Below are 19273 nucleotides of genomic sequence, written 5' to 3'. Positions count from 1 at the left end.
TTCTAATTCTGCACTAATTTTCTGTTGTACTCTAACCAGAACGATCAGCTGCATCCAAATTGTGAGCACATCAGACTTCCAATCCATTCACTGTTTTGTTTGAAATTTCTTTCTGAATTAATCTTGACAGCGTTCACTTTATGGAAACTGAGGACAACTGGGTTCGTGTTCTAATAAATATAATCAGTCTGAATTCTCTTTCTTGAGTGGTAGTAGCTTGCTCAGAGCTGATTTTTCCATAAACTTATTTTCACCATGTTATTTTTCCCCTAGAAATGCAAATATCTGTTACAATTTTATTACCCAGATAGTTATTAGGGGACACACTGGCAATTTCTACTTATGGCTTCAGATTTGACTACCCTGCAAAATTTTATATCATCTTCAAACTTTGTCATTTGACATGATACATCCTTTTCTAAATTCAAATCTTACAGAGAAGAGATGGAGAAGGAAAAAAAAAAAAAAGTTTTTTTCCTAATGCTAGGAATGTATACATTTAAAAATGTTACATCTTCTACTTATCTTCTTTTCATTTCTCACAGATTTTTGCTGGTTCATGTAATAAAATCTTCAGTCTGTGGGGCAAATTAGTGACATTAAGAATATTTCTTTAATCAAATTCAGAACACTGGTAACGCTATTTTCTAAGGTATACGCTATCTAACAAATCTTGCATTTTATTGGCTGTCTCATTTTGTTCTCTTTCATATTTCACATTTATGATATGCTCAGACATACTCCTGTTTTGTTGAGTAGGAATCTGTGTGGTCTTTGATGTAAGACATTATTTATGTGACAAGGAAATATGAGATGGTGCTCTGAATCTGCATTTAATTGACGGATAGAGAATTTTTAGCATTGCAACAAGACAGATTCTCAGCCAGTGTGTCAAGGAAAGAGCATGCTTTTAATCTGTCCTCCCATGAATTAAAATATATGTATATCTATTTTGAGGAGTAATTTCAGAAATTCTTTATTTAAGGTAGTTAGCAGGGTTTTCATGCACACCTGACATCCAAATACTAAAAGTGATTGATGCTATTATCTGTTTTTAAGGATATTTTTGTATCTGTGAGAAGCGAGCGCTTGATTCTGACAAGTCTTCAGTGAATATGACTAATATTGCAAACAAACAGTAGCTCTTAGTAGTGCATGAAGGTGAGGTATAAATACAACCCTTTTTCATCAGCACCAACTTGCTTCAAGTTTGTGTTAAACCTCTTGCCACTTAAACATCAGACAATCATGTCTGTTTTAAAAACTCAAGAGATAGCTACATTTTTCTTGCACAACATTTTGCACAGGACAATGAATCACACCAAGAGCTTTCAGAGACTTCAGCTAAGTGTGGAGTGCCTCAACCTGATGTCTTACTCCACCTTTTGCTTGCTAGTATTTGTCTATTACTTTCCCAGATCTTCCAGCCAACAAAGTTACAGGATGCCCTCAATCAGAGACAACTTTCTTTCATCGCTTATCTTTGAAATCCAGTGCAATACCTTTCTGCTGGTGGTCCTCGTGACATTTTTGTATGGAAAATAAGGACACATTTTCAGTCACCTTTTCTGCCAGAGGTTCTGCTTCTTAAGTTTCATATAACAAGTTATTTTAGAGCTATATGAATGTTGGCAAATAACCAAGTCTCTAAGCAGTGCATTCAAAATTTGCCTTTGTCTGCTTATTCTCTTAGCAAAAGGAAGCACTCAGCACAGGTATTACACAACTGCCAGCGTTTAACCTAAACTTCTGCTCCCCTAGATGTCAGTAAAACTTTGTCATCAACTTCAGTGGCAGCTGGATTAGGCCACAAAACCAAAACAGAATTATTGGCAATGAGCCCAGCCCTCCACCATTGAAATGAGTGGGAACTGTGCCATTTGAGTCAGTAGAAAACTGAGATATATTATCTTTAAGGTGATGCCCTTTCGGTTTCACAGAAACAATAAAACTAGGTTATAAACAATGTAGGCAATTGTAACATTTTTTCATGTCACAGTAACTTAAGTAAACACCATACAGCTGACCATAGATATTGCGTCTACAAAGTTTGTTTGTTCCCAAAGTATTGATATATGCGTGTGTGTATATTCACTTAGGAGTACTTTTATATCATATAATCTTAAATCAGGAGATAAACTAATTTAATTTGTGTAATTCAAGTCATTGACCACATAATTTTGCTTTTGGATTTGATTGATTTTCTACTAATAGTAATGAAACATTTTTCATGTTTTTATTGTTCAATAAAAAAACAACTTTATAAATTAGCTAAGTGCTATGATTTGTTTCTGAGAAAGGACTAAGAAATTTCCAAGCAACTGCTGCTTTTCCACAGAATATCAAATGTTGGTGAATATCCTCAGACATACAAGAAAATACGATAGTTAAATTTACAAGGCATTTCTGACTTCATGATTCAAATATGTTCTCACCCTTTGCATCCATATGTGGGGGCTGAGAAAAACAAGGAAGATACTACAAATTCTGATGTTTATAATGTTCAGAAAATTCTATTCACGGAAGGTTTAGATTTTTACATTTGCGCTATACATCAGGCAAGGTGTTGTGGCTACAGTAGGAACAGATTTAGAGAAGAAGGGGCATAAGGTCCCTGTGAAATATGAAAACAGTTCACTGATTAACTTCTGATTTCTTTCTCCCACCAATTCAGCCACTTTCTTTCCTTCAGGAATTCAGCACAATGCTTGCTGACTGTAGTTGCTTCCTTCATACTTTTGTTTTGTCTTTATCCTCACTAAATTAAGCAAATTGGATTTTTCCTAAGTAACCCTATGGATCATCACGTCATTCCAGGCTCCGCTGTTTGCTTTTAATTCCTATTTGGGAGCTACCACAGGAAGGATGCTTTGAGGACTCTATCTGTTCCTAGGACTGAATCCAGCAGACACCTACACATGTAACCAATGGCCTTATTGGAATTTCTTAATTACATCTATCTTCTTTTTTTCAGCCTTTTAGCAATATAATGTAATAAAACACACTCCTTTCTTTCATTCTGATGCTGATAAAGACTCAGTAATTTGAATTTGTTGTACATGCATAATCATAAATTCTTTGACTCCATTATTTTCCATAATTACAGCAAAACACAAGACAGCAAAAAACCCAAACCAGTAGCAGTGGTATTCCTCGAAGAGCACATCATACCAACAGCTATGTAAAACAGAAAAGACAGTGCCACAGCAGCATCACAGCTGTCCTCATATGGCTCTGCCATGCTTTGTTCAACACCTTAGTGCTGCTTTGGAGAAATGAGAAGGAAGTTCAGTGTCCAAGGCTGACAGTTTCACACTTCACGGTGGACATACAGCATCTCCACAAGCCCAGCAGAACAGTAGCCACAACATGGAATCTTTCTACATAGGCACATTGATAGAGCACAAAATAGTTAAGAGCTTTTGCACTGTACTGATTTCAGCTCCAGTGACGTGTGGAGCACCACCTTCATTAGCCAACATCAAAAGATTTTTACTGACTAGCTAGGTCCTGAAATGTTATCTCCCTCTTCCTTCAACTTATCTGCTAGTAAGACAAATGCTAACAAGCTCTTGCAGTATCTCCTAACAAAGATAATCTGTGTTACAACCAGCACCACGACTATGCTTGTAAGACTTCCTGAAATGCAAATTTTATCTGTTTTCATCATGTCTTACAGAGCTTTCAGAGACCAGACTGGTGATCTGGAAAACCTGCCAGTTTTCACCTGAGCAAAGGTTGCAAAACTGGGTTCATATTCCAAAATTAAAACAAAAATGAAGGAGAGATGAAACACAGCAATGGCCTCCTTCCATTCTAACAACCTCCCTCTCATTTTTACCTTACCTGCAAATTTGTGCAATAAAGTAATCTACATTTTTCATCCTTATGTCTTTATATCTTTCATAAGAGAACCACTCTCCTTGTTATCTTTATTCACTGCTTCAAAATAAAAAAAAAAAGATAATGTCTGTTACTTCATAAAACAATGCCATTTTAAAGCTTTCATTTTAGAGCTACTGTTAGGCTATGATGAATTGCTGAATGGTTGATTTCCTGACACTCTTTCTTACTAACCTTTCCTGACAGCTTCTGGATTGCTCTACCTGGTAATTTGCACTATAGTAATGGCTACAGTGAGATGTCTCTTAACTATTTCCTTTATTTTTAACAAGATTCTTAACACCCTCTGTAGGTGACAAAATGCAATTACAGACATGAAGTGTCCCCTCGAGGATGGCTGCTCGCAGATGCCACCAGTACTTTAGGAGTGCAACTGTTAAAAAAAAAAGAAAACAAAGAATCAGATTCTCTAAACATCCAGTTCAAATAAAAATTTAATTAAAAGTTATGAAGGCATTTTATTGATTAACAATCTTAGTAATTAAATAGTGTAGTTGACATTTTTTTTGTTGGATTTGTTCTTCCTTGGAGATCTCTAATTGTTGTATGGCTTTACATTTATTGATAACTCTGTTTGATGAATACAGATGCCACCTTTTATGGTAGTCGTTGACAGAGTAATCATATTGTGAGAAACACCAGGCTTATGTAGTAACAGCTGTTGCAGTTATACATGCTGATATCCATTGGGAAAATGTGTTTGCTGCTATCATGGGTACACAATAAATGGAAGGTGCAATAAAGCACAAGCTAACATTTTGAAAATCCTTACAACTCTAGGAACTTTATTGCAGATTACAAGCACTTTGATCTCTGTCCAGTACTTAAGTCTTAATTATCAGACTAATTGCACAGACTATGTTCATTTTCAGTGGTAATCCTTTTGTGATTAGCTTCTGTGTTCAATAACTGACTTATCCTTTAATTAAAAGGACTATTAACCTTAAGACTGCTGCTGCGGCTTGGGATTAAACCTATACAGAGTTAATATTTAATATCACTGTAAAAGCCTTTGGTGAAAGGTACAGAATGAAAATATAGTAATTCCCTCCTTTACTGTAACTTGCTTTAAGAGAGAGCTTCATTATATATCAGCGTAACGTATTTTACTTTGACATACTACTAGCTTAAATCCATTAAGGATATGCAGGAATATGTATGCACTTTGAGCCCTTTCCTCATTTACAGGCAGGGCATACTCACATTGGACATTTCCGAAATCTTTCTACACAGTCATGATCAGTGGCTGATCTGCAACACACACACAAAAAAATAAAGACAGGAACAAGCATTTAAGGTTCTGATTTTCTGCAATATTAAAGTATTTTTGTATTAATGAAGTAGGCAGTTTTATTTTTACTTATGTGACAGTGGGAAATTTGTTCAGGAAAAGAGAAATGCTATGAGTAATGTGCTATGGAGGAAAAGGTTCTGCCGTTTTGCCCAGGGCTGCTGCAGTCCAACAGTTTGAAAGACTAAGAAGCAAATCCAGAGTCATCAGTGCCCAAGTGCGCAGACTGCCAAAAAGCCAGATGCTGCTAGGGGAAGCACTTTAAGTGTTTTCTGGTTTGGCATCTGGGTCCTGATACGAGCAGCCATGCCTAACGTCTGCCTGCGACTTAAGGTTTGACTGATGCAATTAATAACATCTCTCTGTTTGCTTTTATTTATTCATTCTAATAACATCCCCCTCATAATACTCATCAAATATTGCATGCAGCTTTGTTCAAAAGCAAGCTAGGTGCAGAGTCCTAACATCTGCTCTCCTCAGTATTCACATTGACTCATGTCATGGTGTGTAATCTTGTTACTAAGTGATCAAATTAGTCTAGTTAGAGTCGGTCTTCACTGAAATTGTTTGCTTACTTTTTATACAGTTAATCTGGGGCTAAGATGTAACAACTGACTAGGTGCTATTAATGAATGGTAGTAACTATTAACCAGCTGCTCAGATGACTTACAAACTGAACAGAAAAATGTATGATCTCCCACCTACATTTAAGACGGTAACAATATCTCTATCATTTCAGTGGGGCTTCCATTTAACTTTCTAAGAATTTAAAGCAATGTTGCCTCCATACGAGCATGTTACTTCATATTACATATTCCTTTAGTAGGTTGCTTTTCTTGAATTACTCAAATGATATACATATGGTGGGGATGACCCAACCACACTTTTTCCTGAATGAAGTGGAGATAAAATAAGCACTATATTTGAAATCAATAGAGGTGACTTCTGGCCTATGATGGGAGTGTCTGGCTCCAGAATTATTATCTGGTGTTAAGTGCTGACAGTGCAATAGAATCTTTACTAGACATAAATACAAGACATCTCCAAGCCTAATGCTATCCTGAGAAGCAAGGCAGATGGAGCGTGATGGCATAAGAAGCACATCCACCCTTTTCCTAAGTCAGCTGAAGAACACAAACAGAAATTTCTCCCATTACATACAGAACGAGAAGCCAAAGCACTCTGCATTAGATTTCCATACATGCAAATGTGAGCACCTTAACCAAGAGCAAATCTGACTGAGTTCAGAAAGAGCAGGGTTGAACTCATTTTCTGAAAGTTATTAGCTATCATGTATTGGGGTATTTGGGGATTACCTTGCATTTAGCTGTGGTACTCTGGTGATTCATGATAATTCCATTTTGTCTTACTAGTCTTGTTAGTAAAAAGACTAACAATAATAATATACATTGTTTTTTGCACAGGCAAAGCTAGCTAATTTTTAGCTTCCTGCTCAGAAAAAAAAAAATACAAAATTCAGGAGGAACTGAGACTCCTGTAACAGTTGCTTCACAACTTGAGAAACAGGATCTGAATTTGGAGGATAAATCTCCTTTTTCACTGATTGGAGAGAAAATAGTGTTTCTCCCTATTTTAAAGCAGCTGTCTCCAAAGAACCCTTTGCTCTGTTCCTCCTTGCATACGTCTACAAATTTAAGAAGCTATGAACCTACCTTCCAGGTAGATCAAGCAGGATGCCTATAAATTACCTTGGGTATCTACAGCAAGACCCAGAAGCAGCAGGAAAACCATGGCATGGCACACTGGTATGAAGGCTGTCAACTAGTCTGTAGCTTCCAAGCCACGCCTTAAGCATGTTCCAGTAATTCCATTAGGGTAAAAGAATTGTGGATAGTAATGGACATGCCCTCTTCACAGAGGAATCATAGTTACTATCCCAGATATAAATTACTGACAAAGGTACCTGCTGCTGGAATTAGCCACAAGAGCAGAGATCCAGCATAGCCTTCAGCTATGTACATACAGATAAAGCACCAGGATGCTTGCAGTCAGGGAAGCAGATTCCATTCTTCCATCTTTTTGTGATGATTAAGACAGAGCATTAAGCTATCCAGAATAACTCAATCAGTCTTGCTAATGCCACATACATAATCCACAAGAGAAGTGGGAACACAGATCAAAATAATGCTACAGAATATTTTAATGCAAGGCCAATTGGGATGGTCCTGAAGAATTATTCCCCTAAAGTCACAATGCACATTGAAGGATACGCACCTTATTATTACTCTGTGACTTCCCAAGGCAAAGTTTTTTACTGTGCGCATGATTGTGCCTGTGCTCCATCCATCAGCCTGAGTCTTGAGGTTTACCAAAAAAAAAAAAAAAAAAAGAAAGCTATTCTGTTCTTAACTGTAAAGGAGAAACCTTATTTTTTAGATTTTACAGAGCTATTTACCTGTCCATGAATGGCAAAAATCCATCATTCTCAGCAGGTGTAAAACCACCAGAAAAAAAACCCAACAACATTACGATGTCATTATTAAGAAAAGCAAAACCTACTTTTTCACCTACAGTCATCACAACTTGACTGCTACAACTGACTGGTCCTGGAATAACCCAGTGTATTCTAATCTCTACCCAGTCTATTGCATAGTTACCAGAAACTTCTGATAATGGACAGAAAACAACTTTGCAAACAGAAAAGTGTCCAATTTAGTTATATGAGAAACAACCCAAAATATCATTTTCAGTTCTATAATAGCCAATGTGATTACACAAGCATTCATTTCTACGTGATCTTTCATACCTATAACCTAGCTGACATCCATTCAACTATTTTAGTCAATCTGTAGCTCTGTCCTAGTAAATCAGCATAGTTATTCACCCAAAATCCCAAGGCGGTATAGTACTAAGAACACATTTAACTTTAAATATGTATATATCGACTAAATAAGCTTTGCTACAGGCCTAATAGTATTACTTGTGACTCACTATAGGTCTCAGGAATACCAGTGTACTTCAAACGATAGCATAAAAGCTCTATGTGCTTATTAGAAGTTTAAAACCATTGTGAAATACAATTAGAGCATGTCAGAGCTTACTATAAACGTAAAACTGAATAAAATAATTAAAGTAAGTGGAGAGGTTGTTATGTGGAAGTCATTACTGAAGTATAACCTCGAAAATATTAATGAGCTCTACATTTAAAACAGGAGCTAGTTGTTCCAAACATACTGTTTATCTACCAAAGTTGCTAAATATTGGCTACGTAGTAGTTTTAACTCCATGTTTTAATAGATTGTAATTAGACATTTTCATATAGATACTTCCATACAAGGAGCAGCTCTTGGGCAAGCAGCCTTTTGTTGCTGAATTCTGATCGCCAGTTTTCACTGGTTGGGATGCAGTCTCTTCACGTGTACTAAAGCAGACTCAGTTGCTCATCACGTTCCAGTAGCTGCCAGTCCTCTCCTTATTTGTACAATGATAAGCACCTATTTCCATCTTTACTGATAATCTTGCCATTCTTGTGATGTCATCAGAGCAAGGCAGAACAGAGAAGGTCAGTGGTACAATGATGTACTGTATGTAAAATAAGCCACTAAAAGAAAAATAATAATTAAACGTTCAAATGAGCAAGCTTGCCAAGGCATGGGCATATCTGTTCTACTATCTCAGGATATAATTATTTTGCAATTCCTATCGTAAGTGATGAATTTCACCCCCACTGTTTTGGCCCAGAGAAGTACAGCACGTACTGCACAAGAAAGCCTAGCCATGCCTGGACAGACCAGTGGGAATCTGGATGAACACAGAGTTAATGACTGACACTAAGCTTATTTATTGAATATTTTGAGCACTGAATCTTGCTTATCCTGCCTCCTAATTTATCTAGCATCCGTAGTATAGAAATATGTACAATTTAAATATAATATTTAGATGTTTAAGATCTTCTGTGTAAGATAAATCCAGTGGCCAAAAGCAGTGTAACAAAACAATCAAGTGCCACAAATGAAGCAAGAGATAATGTCAAGATTCAGACAAAGGATGATGTTACCAAAACTTCTGAAATCAAGTTCCCCTGACTGTACATAACGGAAAAGAAGGGAATAGGGAAAAGTGAGAGACAAAGATGCAGTGAGGGATTCCCAGTAATTAATCAGTCAGTCAGTTGCAGTTACAGCAAAATATATCTTTAGCTGCAAAGAGAAAGACTGAAGCAGGCAAGCTTTAGCAACAAGATCCACAGTTTGGCAGATCAGCAAACGTCCTGTGCAGAGCAAGAGAAACACCTCTTTGTCAGATCTTACATTTTGCTTAGGAGCAGAGCAATCAAGAATTGTCCAATATTACCAGCTATATTTCCTTAAGTTTTTCTCCAGCCTCACTCTTTAAAAATATAACTGATGTCACTTCAGATACCTTCAGAGTGTCACACTGCTCCACTTGGCCTGAAGCTCTTCACAAACCAACAGAATCAGCAGGATTTAACATGCTTAGCACATACAAGTGTATTATCAGCATTTTAATTTTGTGATAACCACAGTTCTTTCTAGATTTCTAGTGGTTTTGCTTACAAAACTAGTGATAAGGAGCATCTGGGATTTCTGTGTCTTCAGTGAATACCATTCACTTCTTCATCATTACATTTTTACAGAAACTTGGTTTGGTATCCCCTACAGGTGGGGTATCACACAGCTTGTTCCTTTCAACAGCTCAGTTCCCATTCTAACACACAACTAGTTTCAGATAACTATGCGCATCACCTGACTATACTTTACTGTTTCCTTTTTAAAATGTGGGGGAAGTCATGTGATTTTTATGAAGACTACAATGCTGATCTATTTGCAACGTGTTCTTAGAGACATTGTATTGATTGAAAGAGAATTGGCTAACCTGAGATGTAAACAATGACTGGCAATGGCCTTAACCCATGTGGTTAATATCACTGATTTGTCATGCTGAGTGATGTGAGAAGAGAAACAATTGGTTGTTGATTATTGAACAGCTCAACACACCGCACATTTGGCATGTCAGACAAGAGACTATTCTAATGAGCTAGAGTTGCTGCCAATTACTTAAGAGCCAGTGCCTCCTCTACAAGCTATCCTGTACATTTTCAAGACGTTTAACTAAATTCCAGATCAGTAACAGATTGCAAATAAGATGGTTAGTCTCAAGAACCTGTGCATATATACTCCTTTAGCATCATCTCACATGCACCTGCCTACTAATGGAGCCTTTCATTCTCTGGCGATAAATAATTAACATATAGTACAGCAGTCAGTTTAAGGAATGTTACACTCTTTGTAGAGTCTGACAGACTAGGGTAATTGAAACATCCCCTTGTGCTTTTTATTTATTGGACTCAGGAATGAACATTATCAACTGCTAGAACAACAAACCCTAGGAAGAGATCACTGATCTTACGTGGCCCATTGTAATTATACTCTCTTTCAGCTCTAAATTTTGGGTATTAAAATATGACAACCGGTCATAAAAGGCATAAATATTGTATTTCTGATACACGAGTACTGGGCCCACCGCTCCTAAATATCTACTGTTAAATATAAACTATTTTTTTTCTCCATGGATGTGTGATCAGATTCCTCTTTTTTCAGTAGCATAGGCAGTAGCCATGCTCAGGTCTTCCACACTCCAGTCTCAGAAACCAAGCAATACCCTGGCCAAGCCCATTCAGCTGCTGAACTGCATCTGTTTAGGAGGTATCTAAGGACACTCGAGTTTGTGATGTGAACACACGGTTCAAAAGACTGGAACTAACGCCATTACCCTCAAAGATGTATATTCAGTCACTGCTGCTCAAGAGTTGGTTTAACTGCCAATACACCACTAGCACATTTCCATTTCAAATATGATTAATTTAAAACTGTACTCAGGTTAACCTAGAGCATCTAGTCTGTTCATGCAATTGTGGGATACTTGGTAATAACAGCCTATATTTTGTGCCCAGATCATGGCAGGAGAATGTTTTCCAGTTCCTACACATTTTGTTAGATCAAAACAGAAGCTTGTATTAATTGCCAAGGTATGCACCAATAACATTAGGGAAAAAAAGTGAAGTCATCTGAAAATTCCCGAGGAAAGACTAACAAGAAAAAAAACATCACATTGACATGGGGACACATAATATTGGGAGTGATGGATTATGTACAAAACAGATACCTCAGAGTAAAGTTTTGACTATTTAAGAGTTCTTGATTCTAATGCTTTGACATTACAGAGTGAGGACATTTGTTCTGGAAGCTCCTTTTCTGTAGGTTTTAGTATGCCTTCCAGAGAATCAGCAATAACAGAAAATAAAAGTGTCCTTATTCAATTTGAGATACTTTTCATCCAAAATTATTCCTACAGCAATTACATTGCTTTCCACTTTACAGTTAGATTCTATAAACATTTCTTAAATTGAATGTTGAATAAATTTGAGGTTTTGTGAGCCAGATGGATCTAAATAGCCTCTGTGACTAGGAAATTAAGGGTACATCAGTATTGTTTCTCGTTTGGGCACACATGCAAAACAGCATGCTGCAACGTATGAACATGCACAAAAAAATACATATCTACTTTCGTCAACGGGGGGAGGCATTCAATATACATTTTACAACTAAAAACCTACTTGAGTTCACTTCCTGCAAAAACAAGTTATTTTAGGTACACTCACACCATAACTATAGGTATTAAATTTAACATTCTTTCAATTTTCCTATTTTTTCCTCTACACACAGTACACATGAAAGGTTCTTTTTAAAAAGTGTATTTGTAATAACGTGTTCTGTGTTCTGTAGCTAAAGCACCTCTATATATTTCTCCTGATGAAATATTTGCTGCCTCCAATCACCTGGGGAACATTACCTTGATGAAGCCACTGAAATACGCTCCATCAGTCTCAAAGGGTTTCCCTAGCCTACTTTTCACCCCCTTCTTGCCAATTAAGCTGCCACATTATGTATGATAGTGAGGGTCACTTGTTTTTTCCAAGTGTTATTCTGAATAGGTGAAGATGACAGAAGCATAGTGGCCTAGTGAATAATTAGAATGGATCTTAGAGCCCCAAACCCCAATCTTACACTGCCACGTGCTTTTTTTTTTTTTTAAGCTCAGCTCTTCTCTTCCATCAGGATACATATATTTTTGTCAGGAAAAATACCACGGTAGTCTGCACTAGGTGTCATTGTTTTATATTAAAAAGTTACCAAGTAAAAATCAACTAGAGAGATTGTGTTGAAAAATATGAAATCTGAAGGAAATATTTTTGCAAGGCTTATTTCCACAGCGTAAGACACAATGTTGTTCTTGAATCGTGCAACATTAGTTACAATGTATTCAGCAACTATCTATAATCCTTAAGGTTGTGAATTTACACATGTCAGTTTATGGACAATTAAAAAAAAATCAATCTTTCTTAATACTTCACAACCAAGAAGTGCTACTCCATCATTCTAAAGCAGTATTCCACACTGCAGACAATGAGCATTTTGTACCTGATAATTTTTTTATTAATTTCTTTTTAATAACCATAATTTCTGTACAGTTTTGCCACTGCACAATCTCAGAACAACCACGGGAAGCACAGAACATAGCAAGAGTGGGATTTAATAGCATTGTGCAATGACAAATATTTGTGATTGAAAAGCAGCTTTTCCAAGAGGAAGACAGTTATCTTAATTGCTCAGGATTCATCCACCACCAAGGACATTTAACAAGAGGGCTCAAAAGGAAAATTACTGACATTGGATGAAATTCTTAGCGAAAGAGCAGAGATGCCCCAGCTTGGCTAGCTTCCCTCTTGCAGCTACTAATCAGAGTGATCACTAGAAACAAATGAGCAAAGAGTATAGCAGTGAACAGCTGGGAGTGACCTTTCTCTCTCCCCGCTTCCCCTCATCTTTCAGGTTGGGATGACAACATGTCTCATGACCAAAATCCTTAGCTGCACCTTAATTCAGTACAGGGTGAAAGAACTAGAAGGTTTGTCTCATAGAACTTGCAAAATAAAAAGTATCAAAAGATTAAGTCTTCAGAAAATACTCAAGTGACTTCTAGTCATCTTTTTTCTTTTAAAATATATCCATGTAATTGTATAGCTTCCCTCAGCCTCTCACTGTTCTTCACTACACTCTTCCTTAACCTCCACTTAAAGTTTTCCTGCTACAAGAAAATGCCTTCTTCTCAACTCTGCTGGGAACAGTGCTATTCACTATGTGCAGAAGTGGATGGGAAGCTCAGAGCAGATGCTCCAGATCACACACAGAGGTTCTGGGCAGCTTACAGCAGAATCATAGATTAGACCATGGACCGTACCTGCTTCAAGCTACAGAAGACTTCTTAGCCAGCCCCAAATACACAGGAAAAGAAGGTCCCCTTGTTAGGTGTGCTATGCTAAGGCTATTTCATTCAGTGAGTTTTCCCTTTCCCCAAGAACACGAGCATTTTTTTTGAATCAGCATCCTTCTAACCAGGCCATTTCAGAACTGCTTTCCATGCAGCAGTTCACCTTCTCTATCTTGGATGGCAGTTGGCAGTTTTGTTTTTGCTTTCCTCTTTTCTTAATACAATTTAATGAAACAAATGGCAGAAGTACAAAAACTCAGTGTGGACAAAAAAAAAAAACAACACAAGAATTCCACAGCAGTGTTCATACGCTGGTCCTTCAAGATATTCTGAAATGGCACAGTAAGTGCAGTAGGAAGCGGGTAACTTGGATATAGTGTTTATTTTAGAGTTAGTGATAAATCACTGTGAGATAATAATGGGAGCATATGTTTCCAACAGCTTTTCAGAAAAGGTGTTCTACTCTAAATGTAAACTAGTGGACCAAAGAGATAGTGAAGATTTATTTCCATTTTCCTGGCAGAAATAGATTTCTTTCCTTAGCATATTAATGACGATACATTAAAAATGTTTACAAAATACCATCACTTGAAATTATGGAATGAATGTAATTAAATTGCCTACAGGCCCTTAGGGCTGTGAACACCGGCTTAAGCATTAGTGAGACAGATTGCAAGCTAGGAGTCTGGTTGTTTCTCTCATGCTGGGGAGAAATGGAAATAGTATTGCAGCTGAGAGCTCTACCACTGCACTAAATGTAGCACTGGAGTATGGCTGAGGGGAAAACTCTCAGCGATAGCAAGCACCAACTGGAAATGCTGCCAACATGAGCAGCACTGCCAATTTATATCTCCAACCAAGGTTATCCAGGAGAACATTTGCCATCATCTATTTTCCAAGCAGCTTACGCTGTAGTTGCTAAGGTTAGATTGAAAATGGCCTTGTGGGAAAAGGAAACAAAACCAGGAGGGAAAACTTCAAAAGGATCTTTGTCTGAAAAAGAAATCCTCCCACTTCCTTCACTCTCCAGCTTTGAGGGAGATTGTTCTCATCCATGTTAAAAGCATCACATGGCACCTGGCAGAGCAGCTCACCTGGTGAAAGAGGGCACAAACCCCATGGCCCTCTGCGTTAAGCTTCCACTACCTCCAGCTCTGCTGGGCCCCAGGCAGCATCTTCCACAAGACGCAAGCAACTGATGCTGAGTGAGAAGAGGCAAAGCACCTACTTCAGGGCAGTTTGGGATGCTGGACTTGTAACTGCTGGAGTGCACCTCAGATCTAGAAGTCTGACCAAGAGCTCATGCCTCGTGTTCAGAATAAGCATATACCACTTGTAGGCTCAGAAGCTAAAAAAAAACAAACAAACATGGAAATCAGGAGAAAAAACCATTTATACGTGATATATCTACTTCTGCACACATTAGAGAAATGATCTCATTGATGGCACCTGAATTTTCTTTTGAATTTTGCAGTATCTGATCAAAGAAGTATGTGTTTTAAGGAGTTCCTGTGCTGGTTGATTTGTTAGATGAGATTATTTCTGTCCTTTTTCTTTGATTTCTGCCTTGAGCATCTATTATCAGTCACTGTTAGAGACAGGTTACTGAATTTAACAGTAATTAATTTGGCAGTTCTTATTTTCTTCAGCTCCCACCTAGAGGATATCATTACAGAGAAAAGCTGTGAAGCACTGTTTGAGTCTATCTTAAAAAATATGGAAGTGTGAATGTATATATTCTTACAGACATGACCTATGGTAGACATCTCTGCAGAAATGCACAATGGGCAACATTTAGAGAAAAACTTATTCATAAGAAATGAAATTTTCTAGAGAAATTTTGAAGAACGTGGTCTCACAGTTAAGACAAAATCATCAAACTGAGATGGAGCAGCTCAACAACAATGCAAGTGACTCATTAGAGAAAAAGCTCTCCACAAGTAAACACAAATTGCTGTTAATCATTTTTCATTTTTTCCAGTTCGTGAATAGTGCAGATTCCAAAGGTGATAGCTACACATACAATTGGAGCCAAAAGATCTACAAGAAGCGCAGGCTATGCCAGGAATAGGAGGCCTCAACTTTAACTTTGAGCTTTTTGCTGCGTACCTATTGTGTACTTCCCAGTAAGTCAGTGTTTTTTTTTGTACTCACATATAAACTGAGAAAAATAATGCTTATGAACCTGTACTTCAGGAGTATCCTGCAGCTTAAATAATGAATTCTCAAGCAGTTCTTTAAACAGGCTAAGTCTTTCCAAAGGTTTGCCTAGAGAGAAGCATTCTACATTTCCTAAGAATGAGCTTTCTGAAGCATTCAAAATTAATCTCTCTCTTTTAGCCTACCTGCATGTACAGTAAAAGGCAATTTTGAAGCTGAGTGCTCTAATGACAGTAAGCTCTAACTCTTTAAAACTCTGATGGCAATGATTCCTTCATTAAGCACTTGCTCCACTTCCTGGGAAGCATCCACCCACTGGGATTGGGGTTCAGTGTGAATATTATGTGAGAACGTAGTCAAAGTTTCTATAATATAGGATGTGCCCCAAAGTATCAGATTTACAGTATGGATATAACAGCAGTAATACCCCTATGGCAGCGATACCTCATTCAGTCCAGGATATGAACATCAGGCAGACCGACATTGATTCACACAGTGAGCAGTGAGGCTAAATGCTGACGCTAAGCATTTGCTTGGTTCCCAAGAACTGTCCATCCAGTGAAACTGGAGTTTCATGTAAGAGGTAGGTAAGAAAGTGTCATGAAGTACAATGTAATGCAAGATTTTCTAACACTCCATAGGCTGAAAAAAAGTCAAGTTTACAGTGTCATCAACTCCCAGTTGGGTATACTAATTTCAGGTACACATGAACAGCTAAGTACTGTAGACAAACACTCAATATGTGGAGTATAGATATCATCGTAAGAGTTTCATGGTGTATAACAGGCCTTTCCATAGCCAGTGTTTACCAAGCAGACAACGCTTTTCTGATTCTTTGATAAGAAGCTGCAAGTACCCTTTCCACCTTCTTCCCCTAAGCCCCCATAAAGGGCTGCACCCATGGACTGCCTTCTCCTTGGGCTGATATTACCCATGGCCACCAGTATAATGGGCATTTCAGTGTTTTACATCTTGTTTGGTCCAAACTCAGCTTCTAAGCTACACTTCCCTGGATACTTAACTGCTTCCCAATATGGACCATCAGGGTCTTCATTAGGCCAGCGTGCACAGACCAAACTGTGGAGGTAACCAAGGAATCACGTACATGACAAACTGATCATCCAGCTCCTCTTATTTGGGGAAAGAGTGAGCACATTGCAACTAAACACCATACCCCAAATTCCATCTTCTCAACTCAGAGCTTTCTACCCCTGTAACCATTCTCAGTTTTAAATAAATTTGTGGTGCAGAAGATGCATCACATATTTAATGTCCACTGGGAAAACAAATCTCCCATCTGAAGTTACGAGCATAAGGCAGAAAATCCAAACAGAAACATAAAAGTACATATAAACAACTACATAATTAAGTTGTTATTACAGTTTATGTATTAGATGCACTACTAAGAGGACAAAAGCTGAGTGCTTCACCAGGATCCACTAACTAAAGAGAGAATCTAAAATGCTCTCCCAGAGCCCACATTACCCACTGTCTTACCTAACACTGCTCTTCCTGGATCCACAGGAAAACCTCTTAGCATGGATCAGAGGATGAGTAGAGAAGACCAGAACATGCTGTTCTGGGCTACTTATCACCACTTTCCTAAACATTTTTACACTTAACACCTCAAAACCTTTTGTATCATGAGCAGCCAGTTGGTATTCTACTGAGAATGAGACCCAAAGGACTCTTTTCAATTAACAGGGGCACTTGCCACAGCACTCCAAGAGGGATGGCTTTTGCTTAATAATGAATACAACAGCCTACAGCTACAGAAAATAAAATGAGATCAACACTGGTATTTAAGAAGTTTTTCGCGCAAACAGCAGAACTAAGGAGTGAAAAAATCATTTTGCAGCTTTATCAGTTCAGTACTCTCCTTCAATCATCGTTAAAGACTTAAAAAATCATGCACTGCAAGATCACATACAGTTAATAATGGCACTATGTTGATTTTGTGTTACAGCATTAGTGCCTTGTAATACATTTTTAGAGGATATATTACGGTCAGTTCCTGTTTCTTGATATAGTTAGCTTTTGTAAGATGATAACAAACTTTAAAAATGAATAATATGCTAATATACTTTTTTAAAAGAATATTAGATTATTTATGGAAGTTAAAAACCAAAAACACCCTTACCAGTTTTAGTCCTTGGTAAATAAAATGTTTTCAGGCTTTTCCAGATACGTTAGAAAGACACTTAAAAGCACTTCCCAGGCTCCTCAGAAGAACGCATTCTCTTTTCTGCATGCTCAGCACTGCAGAAATTGAGCAAGAAAAAGACTACATTACACTTTTAAAGCACTGCTATCTCACTTTAATAGGAAGACCAAACCCTCTGACCAGCCTCTCTTATATAAGATTTTAGGACTGCTGTTCCTCATTTAGCCTTATTTCAAGGACTAAATCAAGGTGCTATGTGAAGTCAGGTGGTAGCATTTAAGTTCTAATTAAGAGGGCTCCTTTCAACCTCAGGTTTTACCTCCATCTCCGTGGAACTAGTACAAAATACCAATACATTAAGTTCTATAGAATGACCTCAAATACTCCTGTGTTAAAAGCACGTGACAAATTTAGGTGCTAAGTTCTGATGCTAATCAGAGTGAAAACTGAGACCATTAGGTAAGTCCTAGTCTTCCTGCTCTACACTGGCAGTGTGATTCAGCAGACTGAGACAGAAAACAACTAAACATTATGGTCTCTGAGCCAGGCCTTGAACGAGTCCAGAAAGAAAGTAGCTTAGCTACTCCAAAATGGAAAGAGATCCCCTTGCAGCAACAAAAATGGAGTCAATTCAGATCAGATAGCTCTACATTTTGGGGTCAGAGCCCTCTGAAGGATGTCAGGACACTCAGGTTGCAAGCACTGGATCATGCACGTCCTTGTAGTGACTTGTTTCCTGTAATTTATGTTTTCCAGGTCTGAGTGATTCAGCCTGGGCAGTTCCAGAGTTTCAGGACTCAGCCCTAAAACCACATGTGGTTATCTAAGGTAGCTCAGTCCAACATAGGCCAGCTGTTTTTGGAAGTCATTTCCTCTCTATCTCCATGTGGCAGGACACATTTGACCATCTCTTCTCCCTTCCAAGCAAGGCCAGTGAGAAGGTCTGGTCTGGCTTTGCTATGCTCCTCAGGGCTCCATGCACCTTTGCTGTTCTGAGCATCCTTTGTTCTGCTTTGAAAGTCATGCATATTTGCTCCCTGGAGTATGAGGAGTTGAACATTACCAAATAAGATGTGGAAACACCAGACAATACTTACCTCCTGTAACTGATGGAAACATGCTATTTGGAGTACATCAGCAGCAGTAGAAAACAGTTCATCTTCTTACAATGGTAGACGGTGCTTTTCTGAAAAAAATTTCATTCTTGCATGCCAACAAGGGAACCTAACTTAATCTCTAGTGATAATTTTATCTACTAGTTTATAGGATTAAAAAAAGTGGGAGAAGGAACTCCTCTTTGATTTTGTGGCCTTAAAATGAAAAACGTTGCCAGTCAGAAGTACCAGAGTACTTAAAAACAGTCCACAGAGCATTGCAGGTCAACTGGAAAAGCTATTTTGAAAATAAAATCATTTACAGTGGCATAAAAAGTACCCTATCTT

General features: G+C 37.9%; 1 long non-coding RNA gene across 4 annotated transcripts in view; it reads right to left on the bottom strand.

Moving 5' to 3' along the window:
* The window catches only part of LOC110400469, a 30566-nt gene extending 11524 nt beyond the window's left edge, over window positions 1–19042 (bottom strand). Inside the window, exons 1-6 of one of the 4 annotated variants that reach the window (XR_002439872.1) lie at window positions 18929–19042; window positions 17808–17926; window positions 14602–14855; window positions 7430–7512; window positions 5107–5154; window positions 4153–4276 (exon numbers count right to left, since the gene is read on the bottom strand). This is a non-coding gene — a long non-coding RNA (uncharacterized LOC110400469). Of the gene's footprint in view, window positions 1–4152; window positions 4277–5106; window positions 5155–7429; window positions 7513–7610; window positions 8757–14601; window positions 14856–17807; window positions 18037–18928 lie in introns of those variants that run through there. The other 3 variants (XR_002439871.1, XR_002439873.1, XR_002439870.1) reach the window with 3 other exon arrangements.

Source organism: Numida meleagris, chromosome 5 (genome assembly GCF_002078875.1).
Source record: "Numida meleagris isolate 19003 breed g44 Domestic line chromosome 5, NumMel1.0, whole genome shotgun sequence".
NCBI classification, from domain to species: Eukaryota; Metazoa; Chordata; class Aves; order Galliformes; family Numididae; genus Numida; species Numida meleagris.
This window is presented reverse-complemented; position numbering and strand designations above follow the sequence as displayed.